Consider the following 20,987-nt stretch of genomic DNA (forward strand, 5'->3'; position numbering starts at 1 on the left):
ACTCAACACAATATTTTTTGAATAAATGATGGCAGTAGACTTTCCACTTATTGAGCACACATTACATTCTCCAGGTATTAACTATGCTCTTACTGTACAGCATGTCCTTTAATGATCGCAACTGCACTATGTCCTAGGTCCTGTGTGTGTAGTTGCTCAGTCATGTGCGACTCAAACTCTGTGCGACCCCATGGACTGTAGCCCGCCAGGCTCCTCTGTCCATGGAATTCTCCAGGCAACAGTACTGGAGTGGGTATCGCCATTCCCTTCTCCAGGGGATCTTCCGGACTCAGGGATCAAACCGAGGTCTCCCGCGTTGCAGGCAGGTTCTTTACCATCTGAGACACCAGGGAAGCCCCCTATTTCACAAATGAGGACACTGAGGCCCCGTGCGGTTAAATGACTTCCTGAAGGTCACATGCCAGTGAGAGGTGGAGGTCAAGGTCAGCTGCCTTCTGATCCCAAAACCACTGCTTTTATCCACTTTGGCTCGTCCCTAATTTCGCTCCTTTTGACTCTTGCTGTGCATTGCTATCTAATCCCACTTGGAATCCTTTACGTCTGAAATGGTAAAGCCACACTGGCTTAGAAGGGTTAATTATTTCCCCCAGCCGTTAACAAAAATGAAGGGGCGTGCATTTTCCTGGCGTGGAGAGTCAGTCACCTTCAGTGCTTAGTTACCAGCTCTTAATGTTAGAATTAGGACACAAGAGTTTGCATGAGTCTGCAGTTTACTAGATAAATCATTAAACTTTTATGAACTGATTTCTCACCTATGTGTTAGTTGCTCAGTCTTTTCTGACTCTTAGCAACCCCATGGTTTATCCATGGAATTTTCCAGGCGAGAATACTGGAGTGGGCTGCCATTCCCTTCTCTAGGGATCTTCCCTAGACCTAGGGATAAAACCCAGTCGCCTGCATTACAGGCAGATTCTTTACTGTCTGAGCCACCAGGAAAGTGGGGTTAATAGTAATATTAGGGGCTCCCCTGGTGGCTCATTTGTAAAAAATCTGCCTCCCAATGTAGGAGATATAAGAGATGCGGGTTTGATCACTGGGTCAAAAAGATCCCCTATAGCAGGAAATGGCAAGCCACTCCAGTATTCTTGCCTGGGAAATCCCATGGAAGAGGAGACTGGTGGGCTATAGTCCAAGGGGTCCCAAGAGTCAGACCCCACTGAATGACTAAACAATAGTAGTAATATTATCCCAGAGGTGGTTTTGAGAATTCAATGCATGTGTACTGAGCTCTATAAAACATTAGTCCTTCTTTGGTCATGTAACTGCGTAGGGACATACTTTTCCACTCTTGCATTTTGCTACTATTAATTGTAACATGCTTTGCTTCATCACCCACTTGGGGAGCTATTCAAAACAAGCAGCCCCATCCTGGCTTAGGAAAGAATCAGTGCCCAGGCCTGAACTGGCATTCTGTTTCTAGGCTTCTTTTAAAGCCAAGTTTGCTTGATCTTAGTCCAAAATGCACATGGCTACTACCAGCAGTGCAATTTACAGAGAAAACTGCAGTATCAGTCAGGTCTCCTTTATCTACCTGCTGGAACGTGGAACAACAGAGGGCTTTAATTGTCACCCCCAGCAACTTTAGAATTAAACTGAAAGCTACTATTTAGAGTTTGCTGGTGCAAGTTTTTCTTGTCAGTTTTAAAATTCTTCAAGTCCTTTTAAAAAGCCATAGTTCAAGCTATTTTACATGAAATTAAAAAATAAAACCCAAAGCGTATGCTACATTAAATAATAGCTTTCACACATTTTAAACACCGAACACCCCAGGCCTTAAGCTAAGTCTGAAATAAAAACTTTTAAAATAAACCGATTCTCTATCGGGGTCAGAGAGGGACAGACTGAGAGTTTGGGGTTAGCAGATGCAAACCATGACGCACAGAATGGATGGACAGTTTAGGCCCTGCCGTATAGGACAGGGAACTATGTTCAATTCAATGTTTGGTCCTGGGATAAACCAAAGTGGAAAAGAATATAAAAATATATATGTATATATGTATACAACTGAGTCACTTTGCTGTACTCAGAAAAGATTAATACAACACTGTATATCAACTAGACTTCAATAAAAAACAAACAAAAGGAAACCGAATGACATCAAATCCTTCTCACAGAATCTTGACATTTTTGCCAGGAATCCTTTATCTTTTTCCTTCCCTAAAGTATGTCTTCCAATTTTTCTCTTGCCAGGCCATCGTGCAGAAGAAAGCAGGGCCCAGTTTTCTCTTATTTTCTGCCTTTGTCCTGCCTCCAGTTAGTGATTTATTTAGAAAGTCCCAATACACGGAGTGGGCTTCCCAGGTGGCTCAGCGGTAAAGAATCTGCCTGCCCAAGTAGAAGATGTGGGTTCTACCCCTGGGTCAGGAAAATTCCCTGGAGGAGGGCATGGCAACCCATTCCAATTATGGCCTGATGGTTCAGTTAGCAGCTCATCACGCTCTGCCTCGTGACACATTTTTGCTTTTGACTTGAACCATCATCTGACTGCTATGTAATTTACATGCATTGGCCTTGCCTCTCACTGTGCTTTGGAATCCTGAGAGGCCAGGCCTTCTGGACCCCACAGCATGGAGCAGGGCCCTGAGGGTGGCATGGCCTCTTGTCCCAGACCCCAGTTTCAGCCCAGCTCTGCCCTGGATGGTTAGCGTGAGCCTGTTTCCTGTCTGAAGGAGATGAGAGTTCTCCTGGGAGCTATCACGTCTGCCCTGAGTATGGGTGCGGGGCCAGGCAGCGCTGCAGGCTCCGGGGCTGCCATCCCGGGACAATCACCAGTCAGTGGGCCAGGTCCAGAGGCACCCAGCACACGCTGTCCCTGAAACCCATGCTCTCGGTTTTTAAGGAGGAAGGAGGACAAGCCCAGCAGAGCCCCCGGGGAACAGTGTGTGACTTGCTGGCAGGGAGTCTTGAGTGTTTGGCTCAGTCTTCAAAGATCCACACAGATTTTAATTCTCCTCGGGGACAAGTCAGCTGCTTTGGAAAGTTGTAACATTTCTTCTCTCAGTAAATTTCCTTTAAACAATCAGTTCTAATCTCTCCTTTGTGTCATATGAGATGGGGAGGCAGAGAAGGACAGAGATACTCGGCCCCCAACCCCTATCCTCTGAACGCGACGGATTCTCTTTTTGGGTCTGTCCTTGGGGGTTGGTGATGCCAACTGGAGGAAAGAGGGACCCAGATTTACAGCCCGGGGTATCCTCAGACATTCACAATGTGATGCCACTCAAAATTCCAATACCAGTCCTTCTGGTTACCAGCTGATTTAGGCCACCACAGCAAAAAGAGCGGAATGGAGCTCCCTTAAAAAACTAAAAACAGCGACTCAATGTGATTCAGTGATTGTACTCTGGGCATATACCTGGAGAAAACCATACTCTGAAAATGTACACACACTGCAATGTTTGATGCAGCACTGTTAACAATAGCCAAGACATGGAAGTAATCTAAGTGACCATCAACAGATGACTAGATGAAGAAGATGAAGTTCAGTTCAGTTTAGTCAGCCAATTGTGTCCGACTCTGTGCGACCCCATGGACTGCGGCACACCAGGCTTCCCTGGCCACCACCAACTCCTGGAGCTTGTTCAAACTATTGTCCATCGAGTCGGTGATGCCATCCAACCACCTCATCTTCTGTCGTCCCCTCGTCCTCCTGCCTTCAGTCTTTCCTAGCACCAGGGTCTTTTCCAATGAGTCATTTCGTCTCATCAGGTGGCCAAAGTACTGGAGTTCCGATTCAATATCAGTGCTTCCAATGAACATTCAGGAATGATTTTTTTTAGGATTGAGTGGTTTGGTCTCCTTGCAGTCCAAGGGACAGTCAAGAGTCTTTTCCAACACCACATTTCAAAAGCATCAATTCTTCGGCCCTCAGACTTCTTTATAGTCCAACTTTCACATCCATACGTGACTACTGGAAAAAGCATAGCTTTGACTAGATGGACCTTTGTTGGCAAAATAATGGCTCTGCTTTTTAATATGGTATCTAGGTTGGTCATAACTTTCCTTCCAAGGAGTAAGCATCTTTTAATTTCATGGCTGCAGTCACCATCTGCAGTGATTTTGAAGCTCAAGAAAAAAAAGTCTGTCACAGTTTCCATTGTTTCCTCATCTATTTGCCATGAAGAAATGGGATCAGATGGCATGATCTTAGTTTTTTGAACTTAGTTTTTTGCTGAGTTTTAAGCCAGCTTTTTCCGCCCTCTTTCACTTTCATCAGTTCCTCTTCGTTTTCTGCTTTAAGGGTGGTGTCATCTGCATATCTGAGGTTATTGCTATTTCTCCCGGCAATCTTGATTCCAGCTTGAGCTGCATCCAGCCTGGCATTTCGCACGATATACTCTGCATATCAGTCCTGAATATTCACTGGAAGGACTGATGCTGAAGTTGAAACTCCAATACTTTGGCCACCTGATGCAAAAAACTGACTCACTTAAAAAGACCCTGATGCTGGGAAAGATTGAAGGCGGGAGGAGAAGGGGATGACAGAGGATGAGATGCTTGGATGGCATCACTGACTCAATGGATATGAGTTTGAGTAAGCTCCGGGAGTTGGTGATGGACAGGGAAGCCTGGCGTGCTGCAGTAATGGGGTCGCAAAGAGTCAGACACTACTGAGTGACTGAACTGAACTCTGCATATAAGTTAAATAAGCAGGGTGACAATAAACAGCCTTGATGCACTCCTTTCCTAATTAGGAACCAGTCTGTTGTTCCATATCTGTTTCTAATTGTTGCTTCTTGACCTGCATACAGGTTTCTCAGGAGGCATGTAAGGTGGTCTGGTTTCCCATCTCTTGAAGAATTTCCACAGTTTGTTGTGATCCACACAGTCAAAGGCTTTGGTGTAGTCAATAAAGCAGGAGCAGATGTTTTTCTGGAACTTTCTTGCTTTTTATATTCTTTTCAGCTGAAGATGGAGAAGCTCTATACAGTCAGCAAAAACAAGACCAGGAGCTGACTGTGGCTCAGATCATGAACTCCTTATTGACAAATTCAGACTTAAATGGAAGAAAGTGGGGGAAACCACTAGACCATTCAGGTATGACCTAAATCAAATCCCTTGATTATACAGTGGAAGTGAGAAACAGATTCAAGGGATTAGATCTGATAGAGTGCCTGAAGAACTATGGATGGAGGTTCGTGACACTGTACAGGAGGCAGAGATCAAGACCATCCCCAAGAAAAATAAATGCAAAAAGGCAAAATGGTTGTCTGAAGAAGCCTTACAAATAGCTGAGAAAAGAGAAGCTAAAGGAAAAAAAGGAAAGAAAGACCTATCTGAATGCAGAATTCCAAATAATAGCAAGGAGAAGAGAAACTTCCTAAGTGATCATTGCAAAGAAATAGAGGAAAACAATAGAATGGAAAAGACTAGAGATCTCTTCAAGAAAATAAGAGATACCAAGGGAATATTTGATGCAAAGATGGGCTCAATAAAGGACAGAAATGGTAAGGATCTAACAGAAGCACAAGATATTAAGCAGAGATGGCAAGAATACACAGAAGAGTTATACAAAAAAACATGTTAATGACCCAGATAACCACGATGGTGTGATCCTTCACCTAGAGCCAGACATCCTGGAATGCAAAATCAAGTAGGCCTTAGGAAGAATCACTGGGAACAAAGCTAGTAGAGATGATGGAATTCCAGTTGGGCTATTTCAAATCCTAAAAGATGATGCTGTTAAAATGCTGCACTCAGTATTCCAGCAAATTTGGACAACTCAGCAGTGGCCACAGAACTAAAAAATGGTCAGTTTTCATTCCAATCCCAAAGAAAGGCAATGTCAAAGCATGTTCACACCACCACACAACTGCATTTATTTCACACACTAGCAAATTAATGCTGAGAATTCTCTAAGCGAGGCTTCAACAGTACATGAACCAAGAACTTCCAGATGTTTAAAGCCGGATTTTGAAAAGGCAGAGGAACAAGAGATTAAACTGCCAACATGTGTTGGATCACAGAAAAAATGGAATGTTACTAAGTCAAAAAAAATGAACTAATGTCATTTGCAGCAACACGGATGGACCTAGAGATTATTACACTAAGTGAAATCAACCAGGCAAAGACCAATACACGGCACTGCTATGTGGAATCTAAGAAATGACACAAGTGAACTTATCTATAAAACAGGAACAGCTGACAGTCATAGAAAACAAACTTACAGTTACCAAAGGGGATAGCCAGTCTGTAGGGGAGGGGGATAAATTAGGAATTTGGGATTAACATAGACACACTACTATCTATAAAATATACATAACATATATACACTACTACCTAAAAAAAAACCAACAAGGTCCTACTGTATAGCACAGAGAAGTCTACTCAATATTCTACAATAATCTACATGGAAAAAGAATCTGAAAAAGAATGGATATATGTGTAACTAAATGACTTCGCCGTACACTTGAAGCTAACGTGACATTATAAACCAACCACGTGTGCTATGTACACTAAGCTGCTTCAGTTGTGTCTGTCTCTTTGCGATCCTATGGACAAGCCTGCCAGGCTCCTCTGTCCATTGAATTCTCCAGGCAAGAATACCGGAGTGGATTACCATGACCTCCTCTAGGGGATCTTCCCAACCCAGGGATCAAACCCTTGTCTCTGCATCTCCTGCACTGGCAGGCATGTTCTTCAGCACCACCTGAAAAGCCCTCTAAATCAACTATATGCCAATATAAAATAAAATATTTTTAAAAATAAAATAATAACAATTTTAAAAGAACATCATTTAGATAGGATGAAAGAAGGAAAGAGTAACATAAGCATGGGTAAATGAAAGATTTGAAAGTCCAGGTGGCTTTTTAGTTAAGCATTGAGGATGTGACAGGTACTAGTGGAAGCCCTGAGTATGGTCTTTGTTTAGCTGGAGAAAAGGAAAGAAGGAAGGTGTCCTTGTCACAGAGCAAGTGACACTGGTAAGGAGGAAGGGCAGGGAGAGTGGTTACTGCCATTAGATGAATGTCACATCACTGCATTGTACGGAAGAAACAATAATGTTATCAGGCAGGTGCTAAGAGCAAATCACAGGAAAATATTAACTGGTTAATAGAGCACAGGATAGCAGAGCTGAAGCCACCTGCAGAGATGACCTGGCCCTGCCCCGTCTTCAGACAAAGGCAGATCTAAACCATTAACTAAGATCAGGGCATCCGGTCCCATCACTTCATATCAAATAGATGGGGAAACAATGGAAACAGTGACACTTTATTTTCTTGGGCTCCAAAATCACTTCAGATGGTGACTGCAGCCATGAAATTAAAGACACTCGCTCCTTGGAAGAAGAGCTATGACTAACCTAGACAGCATACTAAAAAGCAGAGACGTTACTTTGCTGACAAAGGTTTGTATAGTCAAAGCTATGCTTTTTCCAGTAGTCATGTATGGATGTGAGAGTTGGACTATAAAGAAAGCTGTGTGCTGAAGAACTGATGCTTTTGAACTGTGGTGTTGGAGAAGACTCTTCAGAGTTCCTTGGACAGCAAGGAAGTCCAACCAGTCCATCCTAAAGGAAATCAGTCCTGAATATTCATTGGAAGGACTGATGCTGAAGCTGAAACTCCAATACTTTGGCCACCTGATAGGAAGAACTGACTCATTTGAAAAGACCCTGATGCCGGGAAGGACTGAAGGTAGGAGGAGGAGGGGATGACAGAGGATGAGATGGTTGGATGGCATCACCGACTCGATGGACCCGAGTTTGAGTAATCTCTGGGAGCTGGTGATGGACAGGGAAGCCTGTCATGCTGCAGTCCATGGGGTCACAAAGAGTCGGACACAGCTGAGTGACTGAACTGAAAATCATCCACTGCAGGTGTTTTCTGCATCTCAAAGAGATCACTAGAGATAGAGGCCTCCACATTTTTTGGTGGCCCCATGATTACTTTATCAGTTTCAGAATTAAAAAAAAAAAACTCACATCCTTATCTTATCTAAGGCTCAGATGATTACTTTAGATTCATGGGGTTTTTTCCCCCACCAATGACTGCAGACGGATGGCTGCAGTGATGGTGTCGTAGACCAAGGACCAGTTCTGGACACCTGCCCCTTCTTACCCCTGTTCTCCATTAGAAACTATTCTCTCAGCAAGTGCTGAGCTCTGTGACGGGGGCTGAGGACACCATGACAAATAAAACAGCATCCCGGGGTCAGTGCATGTGTGGCCTGGGGGAGGGCAGCAGACGAGGAGAGGGGTGACCATGGCGGGTAACGTGGTGGGTGTTAACAGTGTCTGTAACCAGCACGTGAGTGTTGCCACATCCACTGGAGTGTGTTCAGTACCAGGCACGCTGTCTCAATCACTGTCACACTCTCTCCTCCCTCACACACAGACAACCGTACAACAGCACATTAGTGCAAACTCCTCCTTCTGCCTGGAACTTTCTCCAGCACATCCTAAGCACTCCCTGCCAAGGGCCTAGAGTGAACCAAGGATCAGTCATCAAGTTTCACTTGTGAGAAGTAAAGGAAGTACCCTGGGCTGACATTCCTACTCTCTCTCCTACACTTAGGTTTTCAAGACTATTGTGTTTCTGTGGGTTTCAAAAATCCTCTTCTGGAAGTCAAAAGCTTTCTCTCTGTTTTTCTACAGTAACCATTCTACTTCTCCCAAAGGCAGATGGAGACGGTTGAAGAGGGAAATGTCATATGCAAGAAAATGAGGAGGAAAAGGAAGAAAATCATCTTTCAACACATCACCTCTGCTTTATGACAGAAATGCACACACAGAGCGGCCCCAGAGTAACGGACTCCAGGATTTCATGCACATCCTCATCCAAAGATATTAATGATCTAACTGGAGATGAGTCTTAAGTCCCCATAATGTACATTATTTGTAATGGTGGAATCTGAAACATCAAGGTACTGTGTAAAGTTTTTCTCCTTTTCTATCGGTTTTTCTTCTTTGCAGAACCCACTAAGTTACAGATATTCCATAAGAAGTTGTCCCTTTATGGAAATTAATTGTCAGCGTTTATTACAGCTTTTGTGAAGTCCTCACAGGCACTTTCTGCTCTGCCGTGTCTGACTCCCCGCACATCTACACCACACACACACACGTGATCATGGCCTCTGAATTGACTATTGGGCTCATGGTAGTGATCAGAGTGGTCACAATAGTCTCTGATGACATGTAAGAGCAAATACAGAGAGGCCTTCTGCCCACTCGGGTGTATTTAACGCAAATGGCACAGCGATGCAGAAGGCGGCTGGTGTGCCTGGTCTGGGCTGTCCCAAGTAGAACAGAATGGGGCAAAGACATGCCTCCCCTCTGCTTCCTCCCATTTCTGGGCCATCACATCTCGCTCAGGCTCCTAGGCTGAGGGTTTACCAGTTTTAACTGAAAGTCTGTGTCTGGATCCTAAAGCTCACACTTGGTACGAACGCAATCTCAGGCTGTGTTGGTTAGTAAGGTGCTGTTCGGGGGAACCCCAGTGTCATGCATGCACCCCATGGGCCCAACCAGGCCTCCTTGACACTGGCCCTGCCTGAGCCTGGAGTGAAGGCCAGGATGGAGGCGTGTTCTTTTTGGAAGGACCCTCACTGTCCTCTCTCGGTCTCACTTTGCTTCCTTCCAGGATGAATGAGGACAAATCTGGGAACCAGTGTAGTGACACAGTGTGAAGACCATTTTTAGACCATTTTTAGCTGTATGTCCACCTGTGCACCTCACCTGGTGTCGGGGAGCCCGACTGGGCCGTCTCCCTCTGCCTCCCAAAGTCCAGGTTATGTTTGCACACCCACATTTCTCAGCTTCTCGGCCCCTTCCTGAAGATCACGTGTGCTTCTGCCTCCACACATCAGCTTATCCCAGGATGGAGTGCATTCATTTGCTCAGCAGGCAGCAGGAAAAATGGCAGGTAAGCTGGAGACTCAGAGAGGACCCTGTGCAATACACACCACATGCGCTAAGAGCACACGGGAAACTTGCTATCGTCATCATCTATCACGGTGTGTCCTAACCACCCTGTCCTAACTATACTTCATATTTCAAATGGACGGGCAAGACGTTTAGACTTGAAATATCAGACACTTAAGAAGGTTATGGTTTAAAGACACTACTCACAACCCTAGAGGAAGAAACCAAAAGCAAAAATCCTTGCATTTTCCCTCTGAATGTTCTTGAATTTGTTCTGTCTTTTCTTTGGTGGGAAAGAGTGGTGCTGCACACAAACAAATCTGCCTGCATGGGGGGTGCTTCAAAACCGTCTGAGCTATTCACTCGGATTCCTGAGGTCCAAGAAGCCTGCAGTCCTGCTGCTGTGGGAATGGGGCCGGGGTGTGAGGCGGGGAAGGGGTTGGAGATGCGGATGACTGAGACAGTGCAGATGGAGATGGTGGAGCTGATGCAGGTGGAAGGGGAGAGAGAGGCTGCAGAGAGTGCAGGGTGACAGGATGGGAAGAAGAAAGGGAATGAAGTCACCGTCTGGAATCAGAACCCACGGCTCTCCCAGTCCAACTCTGGCCCGGTGACTGCCACGCCAAATCCAGGCTCTAGCGTCTCTCAGGAGCACAAAAGGAAACGAGGGCGCCGACAGTGAGGCTGTGAGACAGGAAGCAGGAAGCCAGGTGCTCCTGCTGCTGCTGTAGCCTGGAGCTGTTCCCGAAACGCCCTCCCTGCCCGAGCACACGCCATGTTGCGGACAGCGCAGCCCAGGTATTCGCGTTTCGGCCGGCAAAGCCCCCACCTCTGCTTCGGACTCTATCTCCTGCCCCCTGGGCTCCAGACAGGGACAGCTAAATACTGCTCTGCGGGGTTATTTATCTGAAAAAAAAAAAATATTGCTTTAGAACTGTACCAGCTTCACGGTTCAGCAGCTGGGACACTTAGGTAAAATCTGAACCTGATCATCAGGAGATGTGCTAGAAAAAAACACGAAGTAGCAAAATCCAATTTCAAGCCAGCATCATTCGCTGGAAGGGAAAGCACATGTTCAGCAGAAGGGAAGACAAACCTGAAACTGATCTGCAGGGCTGAACATTATGCCTCAGACCAGCTTAACCTCTGATTCACTGGGAATTTAATCATCTCCTTTATGTCTGAATAAACCTGAAGGTAAGTCACTAGCAGACGGTCTTACCTTGTTAGGTTTTTCTTTCCTTACAAATTAAATCTGTATGAGCAGAGATAAGTTACTGGTTTAAACGTTCCTGCAGCTCAACCGAGTTTAACTTTATTAAATTTATTACTACACTAATTAATTTTAATCAATAAAGTTTAACTGAGTTTAATAAAATGTAATTTTATTAAATTCATTAAGTTTAATAAAATGTAACTTTATTAAATTTATTAGTACATTAATTTTAAGCAATAAAGTTAAACTACATATGTAAATATATAGGTAGTTTAAGTTTATTGCTTAAAATTAATTAGTATACTAGACCCCATGCAATGTAGCCCGCCAGGCTCCTCTGTCCATAGGATTCTCCAGCAAGAATACTGGAGTGGATGGCCATGCCCTCCTCTAGGGCTCCAGGGGATCTTTCTGATCTAGGGATCAATGCCGCATCTCCTGCATTGCAGGCAGATTCTTTACCACTGAGCCACCTGGGAAGTCCAAAATATATGCACATATATTTAATAAACCATAAATTTGAGCAAAGCTCTTATGTGACGTAATGGCATACATCACAAAGTGAAATGAGCATGAAGAATAATCCTGGAGACAGCTTCAAAGGACCTCACTGACGCCAGAGCCGGGGGGCTGCTAAGGAACCACATCCACCATAACCCAGCGTGGGTCTCTGCCCGCTTCGTCCAGCTGGTGCTGTGATCTTGGCTGACCCTTCTCCCTTTCCCTATTATTTCATATCAGTGTCAAACATTTGGGGGGCACCTATGGCTGCAAGAGAAAGCCTCACCCCCACTTTGTATCTTAAGCCAGAAGATGAGCTCAGTCTCCTGGTCCTGCGAAGAAGGTTCTGACTCTCAGTTCAGCCTCTTTCTGTGACACCGGCTGCCCTGCACCAGCGTCCCTGAGAAGAGCTGAGACCTGGGGAGCGGCCTCAGTACTTAGGGCAACTTACCGGGGCCCCGCAGAGCAGGAGTGTCTCACACCAAACCCGCCCTGGGGCCCTTGCAGACCCAGAATCCGGGAGAGGCAGGGTGGGGATCGGCACAGGAATAACTCGGGCAGGCTCCTCAGCCTCCTCACACACACTGCCTTCCTGAGTGCAGTGAGCACACACTGGCACAAGGCAGTGTGCGGGGTGGATTCCGTGCATGGATCCACGCACAGCGCTGCGTGGCGATGCAGTGACTGCTCAGAGCACCAGCAGCGAAGGACGCACACTGTGGTTCGATGGCTTCACTGCCCCGCTTCCAGACTCAGCACCGCGAGGTGTGACCTTGGTTCTGGGCTGCTTCAGAACACAACTGAAGCTTCCGGCATCTCCCACCAGCATCCCATCCTGAACAACTCTCTCATCCCCCCTCCAGAGAACCATTAGGAAGGCGGAAGTGCTTGCCCACCCCTGGAGTCTCACCTGGCTTGCTCTGTGCGCTCCAGGGCAAACAGTGAAGGCAGACAACGTCACCTGTGCCTCGTGGGGCTGTGGGAACAGGCACTGGCCTCCTGATGTCCACTGGCATCAAGGGACCTGCAGTGTGAAGTCTATGCCAGGTTCAAAATATAATTCTAACCAAGTTTTCTAAAATAAAACATTTCCCTCATAGAAATACCTATGCCCACCCCAGTCCTACCATCCTCATGACTATAAAAATTAAGTTATTGTCAAAACAGACAGGAGCAGTCAACCTGGACACAAACCGTTCGTCCTGGATTCGGGGGCTATGTAATCTTCCCCTCTCCTTCTCCAGACATCTTGTGACCTAGAACCTTCTTCATGGGCTCTGGAAATGTTGAGCGTGGACCCAAGAACACCTAGGGATCAGGGATACCATCTGGATCCATAAATTTTCCCCTAATGGACAGCCCCAGTGTGGGAAAAGAAAACCCACGCAGATTCCACACAGAAGACAGGGAATGTCGAAGACCAACATTGTGGGTGAGACTGAGTGCCGATGGTAAGCACCCTCCTATCTGGTGAGAGGATCCGTAAAAGCACCGTTCAAGGGAGAGACCTGCTCTGTGACCTGGCTGGGCACTGCTCATCCCAACTCCATCCGTGAATTAGCCTCCTATTAGCAGCACCTCCAATCAGTGTGTCCTCCCCCATGGGTTATCCGAGTGGGTGGAATGGCTGTAAAATACTTCTCTGGCTAATGAGGGTGATGATAAGACAGTGCAGCATCATAGGCCCAGTCGCAACAGAACATCACACATACTGAACAATTACTGCACTCTGTGAAGTGCCATGTGTCTCCACTCCGGGCTCAGCTCTTAGTATTATTGTTTCTGTTAAAAATCTGCATCACAGCAGGAGTGTGGATGAAAAGTGAAAGTGTTAGTCACTCAGTTGCGTCCAACTCTTTGCACTCCCATGGACTTTAAACTGCCAGGCTCCTCTGACCATGGGATCCTCCAGGCAAGAGTACTGGAGTGGGTTGCCATTTCCTTCTCCAGGAGATCTTCCCGACCCAGGGATCAAACCCAGGTTTCCTGCATTGCAGGCAGATTCCTTACTGTCTGAGCCAGATACCTATTAAGCTCTTTAAGCAATTGGAAAAAACCTTCTGGCACTAGTGTGATCACAATTTTGACCTTCACAAAAGCCGACTAAATAAAACAGTCTAGTTTACATTCATAGCCTGAACCCCCAGCTGAGAACTGCCTCTTAAGCAATGTGCGTGCCTAGACATAAGATGACAGGGCTACAGAAGGTGTATGGCATGTCTGCCCATCACGATTACTGGAAAAAGCAACACAGAGACCTTGGCCTCATGTGAAGAATAGCACATTATTGACAACATAGTGAGAAGGTGCTAGACCCAGCTTCAAGCTCAGGCCACTCACCAGCCCCGTGACCTTGGGCCTCTGAACTCTGGTTGTCCCATTTGCAAAATGGAAAAAAAATTAATTGTTTTTCTTCCTTTGTCACCTAGGTGTTGTGGGGAATAAATGAGAAACCTCTTTATAACCATAAAGTGCTTCTACAGGTCAAGGACACTATTAACATTTACAGCCTAAATCCTCAGAGATTTGTTATAGCGGCTGCTGTGTTTGTTTTGGCTCCCCTTAGGGTACCTTTAAAAAATGTGGCCTGTGTTTCTGTTATGATGGCATTTAGACCTCTGCTTCATCAAAGTCAGGGGCGAACTTTCATAAATTCTTTCTCTTGATGGAAACAGCAAGCCCTCTGCCTGCAGTGGCAAATCGTGACCAGCAAGCCCTCAGTCATGATGAACAGCTATGAACCGGGGTTGATGGCCAGAGCATCATTACCCTTCTACACATACTCCACGAGGACAACCCTGTGCAACACCGCAGAACAAGGCTGGCGTGCGAGAGGCTATTTTTAATCGATACAGTGTGAGAAAGAAAAGAGATGGACACGGCACCCGAAAGTGCCGCCCGCCCAAGAAACAGTGGCTGCCTGGCTGGCTTTCTGTGTTACAGCCACCCTCCCATTCTGCCTGGCTGAATTTGAATATTAAAACCAAAAACACAAGACAGCCCTTCACTCTCTTCCTTTCACTGAATCAGGCTTTAGCTTGAAAATCACACAAGATCTCAGAAATTCTCTCTTTAAATAATTAATTTAGGTGCAGAGAGAAGCATTCCAGTGACCTTAACATTGGACTCTATTCAGTGAATTCCTCCACAATTTAAACAGTAAGGGGAAAACGCTCTGTCCAGTGAGAAATAACACGCGATAAATAACAGAACGCTTGAATCAGTGACTGATAGCAGAAAAAGGAGAAAAGTCAGCATGAGGGTGGAGTCGGTTCAAGACCAGACCAGTGTGATGCTAAGCCGCTGACACCAGCCGTGTGAAGGCCCCAGGACTCGGTACCAGGCTGGAGCGCCTATGACAAGGGCCACCTCGTGTTCTGAGGGGGCTCAAGAGGGGACCCAGATAAGACAGGCCTGGCGGAAAGACAGCTTCTCACCCTGGAGGGGTTCATACCAACTCCGTCCCCCTCCAGACTCTAAGCAGAAAGGTCTCCGGTTTCCTGAGCTACCGTGCAGAGTGGCTGCGCTGCCCGATGGGAGGACAAGGTCAGGACTCCTCCTGTTGAGGGAGGCACCAGGCCTCCTTTGGGGAAGACTGCCATTTCATTCCGTTTCCCATAAGAGGGATGTGGGGACCCCTGTTTAATTATTTTTCTGGATAATACTAAATCATCTGGTAGCTTTGACTCAAATATGGCCTTAGCCCTTAGAGCCTACTGTAAGACAAGGAAGGGAATTTCAATGTGCTTTAAACAGGCTCTTTTGCTTGGAGTGGGTATTCAAAATGGAGATCTAGGTTAGGAATACATATGTATAGGACCTGTGAGAACATCGTGCTCAGTTGTTCGGTTGTGTCTGACTCTTTGCGACCCCATGAGAATGTCAGTCAACACCTAATGTCCTTCAATGACCAGGAAACTACCACATAGGCATCCTCTGATTTTTCTAGTTTCTGTCCACAGCCTCAGAGAGTCAGTGGTTGATGTTTTTACAAAGGGCTGTTAGGAGGTCTTACAATGACAATTACACTTGTGTTTATTTTCCACAACATAGATTAATTGCTTGTCGTTCAGTTGCTAAGTTGTGTCTGACTCTTTGCAACCCAATGGACTGCAGCAAGCCAGGCTCCCTTGTCTTTCACCATCTCCCAGAGTTTGCTCAAACTCATGCCCATCGAGTCGGTGATGCCATCCAGCCATCTCATTCTCTGTCATCCCCTCCTCCCCCTGCCCTCAATCTTTCCCAGCATCACAGTCTTTTCAAATGAGTCAGCTCTTTGCATCAGGTGGCCAAAATATTGGAGTTTCAGCTTCAACATCAGTCCTTCCAATGAACACCCAGGACTGATCTCCTTTAAGATGGACTGGATCTCCTTTCAGTCCAAGGGACTCTCAAGAGTCTTCTCAAACACCACAGTTCAAAAGCATCAATTTTTCTGCGCTCAGCTTTCTTTATAGAAAGAACTTTCACATCCATACATGACCACTGGAAAAACCATAGCCTTGACTAGATGGACCTTTGTTGGCAAAGTAATGTCTCTGCTTTTTAATATGTTGTCTAGGCTGGTCATAACTTTCCTTCCAAGGAGTAAGCATCTTTTTATTTCATGGCTGCAATCACCATCTGCAGCAATCTTGGAGCCCAGAAAAATAAAGTCAGCCACTGTTTCCACTGTTTCCCCATCTATTTGCCATGAAATGATGGGACTGGATGCCATGGTCTTAGTTTTCTGAATGTTGAGCTTTAAGCCAACTGTTTCACTCTCCTCTTTCACTTTCATCAAGAGGCTCTTTAGTTCTTCTTCACTTTCTGCCATAAGGGTGGTATCATCTGCATATCTGAGGTTATTGCTATTTCTCCTGGCAATCTTGATTACAGCTTGTGCTTCTTCCAGCCCAGCATTTCTCATGATGTACTCTGCATAGAAGTTAAATAAGCACAACATATACAGTAAATGGCCATGACAGAAAGGAGAAAACCTGGACCCACGGATCATCTTCTTTTGGTCCTAATCAAAAGTATTGTTCCTTGTTCTGTGATGTCCACCTTTCAGTGAGGGAGTGTGTGGCTTAAGCCCGAGGCCAGTGTGGAGCTTTCACTTCTCCACAATCTTCAAAGTTGAAATCCCACATGCTCCATCTCTGGACAGTGATACAGCACAGGAACCCTCCATGTGTTGTGGAAGCAACGATCAACCAGCTCAGAAGGCCATGCAAAAGGAAAGGACTGAATGCAGGTCCCAAGACAAGCCCCGTGGCCTTCAGTGACCCTTCTTCATGGGCTTGACTGAACATCTAACAGGTCCTTAACCTGCCCAGGGTCCGCACCCAGGACCCCTTCTAAGCCTGAGTCTGTCCCATCTCAGTTACCAATACTTGTTGCTGGGCCAACAATCCATGGGTCCCTCTAAATTCTTCCCATCCTCCACCCACAACATCTGACCCAGCAGCAAGGCCTGTTGGTTTATTGCCAAAATGTCGTCAGAAGCCATTCACTTCCTGCTGTTTTCACAGGACAGCACCTATGACAGGCCAGGCCTGTCCAGGTCTCCCCTGTCTCCTGCCAGCATCCAGCACCTAGGCCCAAATGCCCATCTGTCCATCTCCTCCCAAGTACAATCACCTGGTGGTCCCCAGTGAATCTAGACTAAAACCTCCGCCTCCAGCTGAAGCCAGCCCCCAGGGTCCCTACCACCTGGCAGCTGTCCGCTTCCCCCACTTATGGCACCTACTCTTGACCACCCCCTGCTACCCTGACTCATCTGCATTTTGCTTAACAGGCTCCTTGTCTTGATTTGGGTGAAACTGTCACCTCCTTAGAGAGGTCTTTCCTGACACCTTACACTAAATAAACCGCCTTCCCATCGCAGCCACCCTGCTCTGTCTGCCCTAACCTCAGCATTCCTTCATCTAAGACGCTCTCGTTGTTAATGTACTCGTCACCCCCTCTGTGATGGGTCCGCTTGTCACTTCATGGCCACATCTCCAGGGACCCAAGCAGTGTCTGCAAAGCTTGTTCAGCACGTTCTCAATAAGGAACTGCTGAATAAATGACTCTGAAGACATCCTCCCCAAAGTAAATGTAGCCACAAGTGTTCTGCAAGGAGACCAACCAATGGGGCATCTCGGCATCCTGGGAAGACGTGAGAAGGTGGGCGACAGAGAGTGAGCACGAGCAGAGTGGTCAGCAAGGGCACAGGTTGGAAGTGACTTTAGAGACACAACCACTGAGCTCCGAAAGTTCACCGCATGGTCTGGAAGTGGGTGCGACATGAATCCACAAAAGGAGGATGAGATGCCAATAATGCGATGGGTTTAAAGAGGGGAAGACTGGTATGAAACCCAATGGTTGAGCTAAGCTTCATCAAAGGAGTCAGAGAATCTGACAAGACAGACAGAAGTAGCAGGGCTTGCGGACGGAGGAAGGGGTGTAAACGAGAGAAAAGGTCTGGAGTGGGGGCGCATTGGCTGGGCCTAGATTTTGCCCTGAGGAAGCTCAAAAGAGACTGATTAGATTCTGCTCAAACTGTGTGTTTTAGAATGCGCAAATATTTATTGTCTAAAGGAATTCAGAGACAGACAGATGGGGGTGGAAGGTGATTTGTTCAGGCGTTTCTTTCCTCTCTAAGGCACTGGTGGTATTTTTCTTGAGAACTTCGGTTCATTTGTTAAACAAATAGTTATTACTTGCCTCCCAGGTACCAGGCACTTTGTGCGTGGATGGGCTTCCACAGGGAATGAAAGGTCACAATTCTTGTGCCAGAAGTCCAAGGAGGTCAACAGTACACAGGCACATTTAAAATAATGATGGAAGTATAATTTTTAAATTCCGTATTTCAGGCAATCTCTTTGATGCTAGTCATGTGGGAAGATAAAAAGAAGATGTTATTCATAGTTATCGGTGAGGCTGTCTGTACCACAGGGTTTTAGAAGGGATAGTGGGTGAGGTGAGATACATAGAACAAGCTAGTGGTCATCAGTGGGGAGGGGAAATGTATGGGTAGGGAATAAGGACAAACTCTTAGGTGTAAAACAAATGAACCAAAGGATATAATGTACGACACAGGGAATACAGCCAAGTTTTAAAATAGTAACTATAAATGGAATATAACATTTTAAAAAGGTGAATCACTATACTGCACGCCTGTAACTTACATAATATTGCCCAGCAACTACACTTCAATTAAAAAAAAATAAACATACAAGGCCCACGTGATCAGGACACACATAACTGGAAAAAAACGAAAGGACAGTGAGGCTGAAACCGAGGAGGACCCACCCCCTACAAAGTCCTCCTCCTGCCTCTTGTTTGTAGAAAAACTTAAGCCAAAGAACAAATTTAATCCGAGAGGTGAGAAAATGCAGAAGAGAAGGGAAATAGTCAAACAACATCAAATAATAACAGTTTACCCATTAAACAAAGTCAAAGACCTTTAGTTCCTCCTCAAGGGCTATAGATAGTATTTTGAGTCATGTCCTGTGAGCTTCTTATAGATACTGAAACCCCCACCAGGTAGGAGAAGTTAACTACATGATGACCAGACTGCAGCAGTGGCAAAAGCTGCCACAACTGCAAGAGCTGTCCTCAAACAAATGGGAACAAGCCAATCTTGGAACTGAAGATTAACTGCACTTAAAACAGTTAGGGGCGCCTGGTGTGCTGCAGTTCATGGGGTCGCAAAAAGTCAGACACGACTTAGCGCCTGAACAACAAAACAATAAAGATGACACTGATGACCAATTCCAAGACGACAGCCAAGAGCTGATTGCTCTTCTACACATAGCCCTCCACCCCACCTGTGCACCCTGACCCTCCCCTATAAGAGTTCATGCCCCCAGTCAACAAGGGGGAGCTGGCCCTTTGGGACATGAGTCCACCTTCTCCCCTGGATTGCTGGCTTCCTCAAGGAAGCTATCTCCTCTCACCCAACAGTTGTCTCAATACTGGATTCTTGAGCCACAAGCAGCTGAACTTGAGTTTGGCAACAAGGTAACTCATTTTGAAACATCCACAGAGCAGCTGTTGAGGGGCCCACTTGGAGCCTCTGCTCCTTCTTCTCCCTCCTGCCTTCAGACATTTCTGCCAGTTTAATCACAACCATGTAAAAACACACATGGTATGGACAAGGCCTGATCAACCTGTATCTGGAAGCAGTGTCTGCCATTGGGAGGGAACTGTGAGCATGACTGTCAATAGGAGGCCAGTGCCAGGTGCAAGCTGTTGACTCACTGACTATAGACATAGAGAGTGGCTACTTAGCAACTTTCATGATGAGAACAGAGCAATTCACAGAGGAGTGGTCACTGCCTCCTCTCAGACACTGCCAGCCACGGGCAATCACTAACTGGTCAGTGACCTGGTTCTGCCAAGAGATTTCTTAGAGAAACGTGGAATGTTCTGGCTTCAATCTGGTCCTCTCCCTTGCACCTCAGACCAGAATTCAACAGTTGTTAATTCTATCAAGAGATGTAGATTCCAACACTCCCTGGTTATTTCGATTCTTGTTTTTTCCCAGAGCATTGCCCTTTACTATGTTATGATGACCCGTGAACACCTATTTTCATAATATACTGGTACATTCAAAAAAGTAAATTCTTGAATGCAAAGTTAGCTCTCAACACAGCCTGGTACACTATGTGGATTACTAAACAATCAACTATGATCAGGTTCTCCTCCACAATTCTGTTCTGCCTGTATTTACTGACTAGGGCTGCCAGCTTGAACAACAAATTATTTCTCACAGTTCTGGAGGCCAGAAGTCCAAGATTCAGGTGTCAGCAGGTTTGGTTTCTCCTAAGCCCATGGCTGTCCTCTCACTGTGGTGATGTGGCTGTTCTTCAGTGCTTGCACCCCTAGTGTCTCTCTCTCTGTCTCCAAAATTCCCTTTCTTATAAGGATACAGGTTGGATCAGGAACCACCTAACAGCCTCATTTTATTTAATCACCACTTCAAAGGCCCTAGCTTCAAACACAGACACATTCGGAGGCCCTGGAGGTCAGGGCTTCAACATTTGGAGTTTGGGGGAACACAGTTCGGTCAGTCCTAATATACAGTTGGTCCTGAGGGGCAGTGGGTGGGACTCAGAGATCCCTTAGAGGGCTGGCTCTTGGGCCTGGGGAGGCACCTCACCCTGCTCCCAGAGTCCCACAACGAAACACAGGAGAGCTGGTGGGAGCTTTTAAAGTCCTCCGTCTCCTTTCCGCTATTTCCTGAGATTCCACAGAAAGAAGCAGCCTGGGCTCCAATCTCGTTCTAGTGTAGAGGTAAAGATGGCAAACTGTAAGAATTCGCAGGAGAAGGGCTTTACTTGTAGGGGGTGGATCCCAGCTTTGTGTAGGAGGCGACAGCTCAGCTGGGCCTTGGAGAACGGGCAGAAGGTTGGTGTG

General features: G+C 46.2%; 1 long non-coding RNA gene across 1 annotated transcript; it reads left to right on the forward strand.

The window, feature by feature from the left end:
• Nucleotides 1-10,236: 10,236 nt before the first annotated feature.
• On the forward strand, nucleotides 10,237-14,599 carry LOC101904130 (uncharacterized). The gene is made up of 3 exons (XR_003035946.2): nucleotides 10,237-11,080; nucleotides 12,845-13,051; nucleotides 14,276-14,599. It is a non-coding gene; the product is annotated as an uncharacterized lncRNA (long non-coding RNA).
• Nucleotides 14,600-20,987: the final 6,388 nt, after the last annotated feature.

The sequence above is a fragment of the Bos taurus genome, chromosome 8 (genome assembly GCF_002263795.3).
Source record: "Bos taurus isolate L1 Dominette 01449 registration number 42190680 breed Hereford chromosome 8, ARS-UCD2.0, whole genome shotgun sequence".
Taxonomy (NCBI): domain Eukaryota; kingdom Metazoa; phylum Chordata; class Mammalia; order Artiodactyla; family Bovidae; genus Bos; species Bos taurus.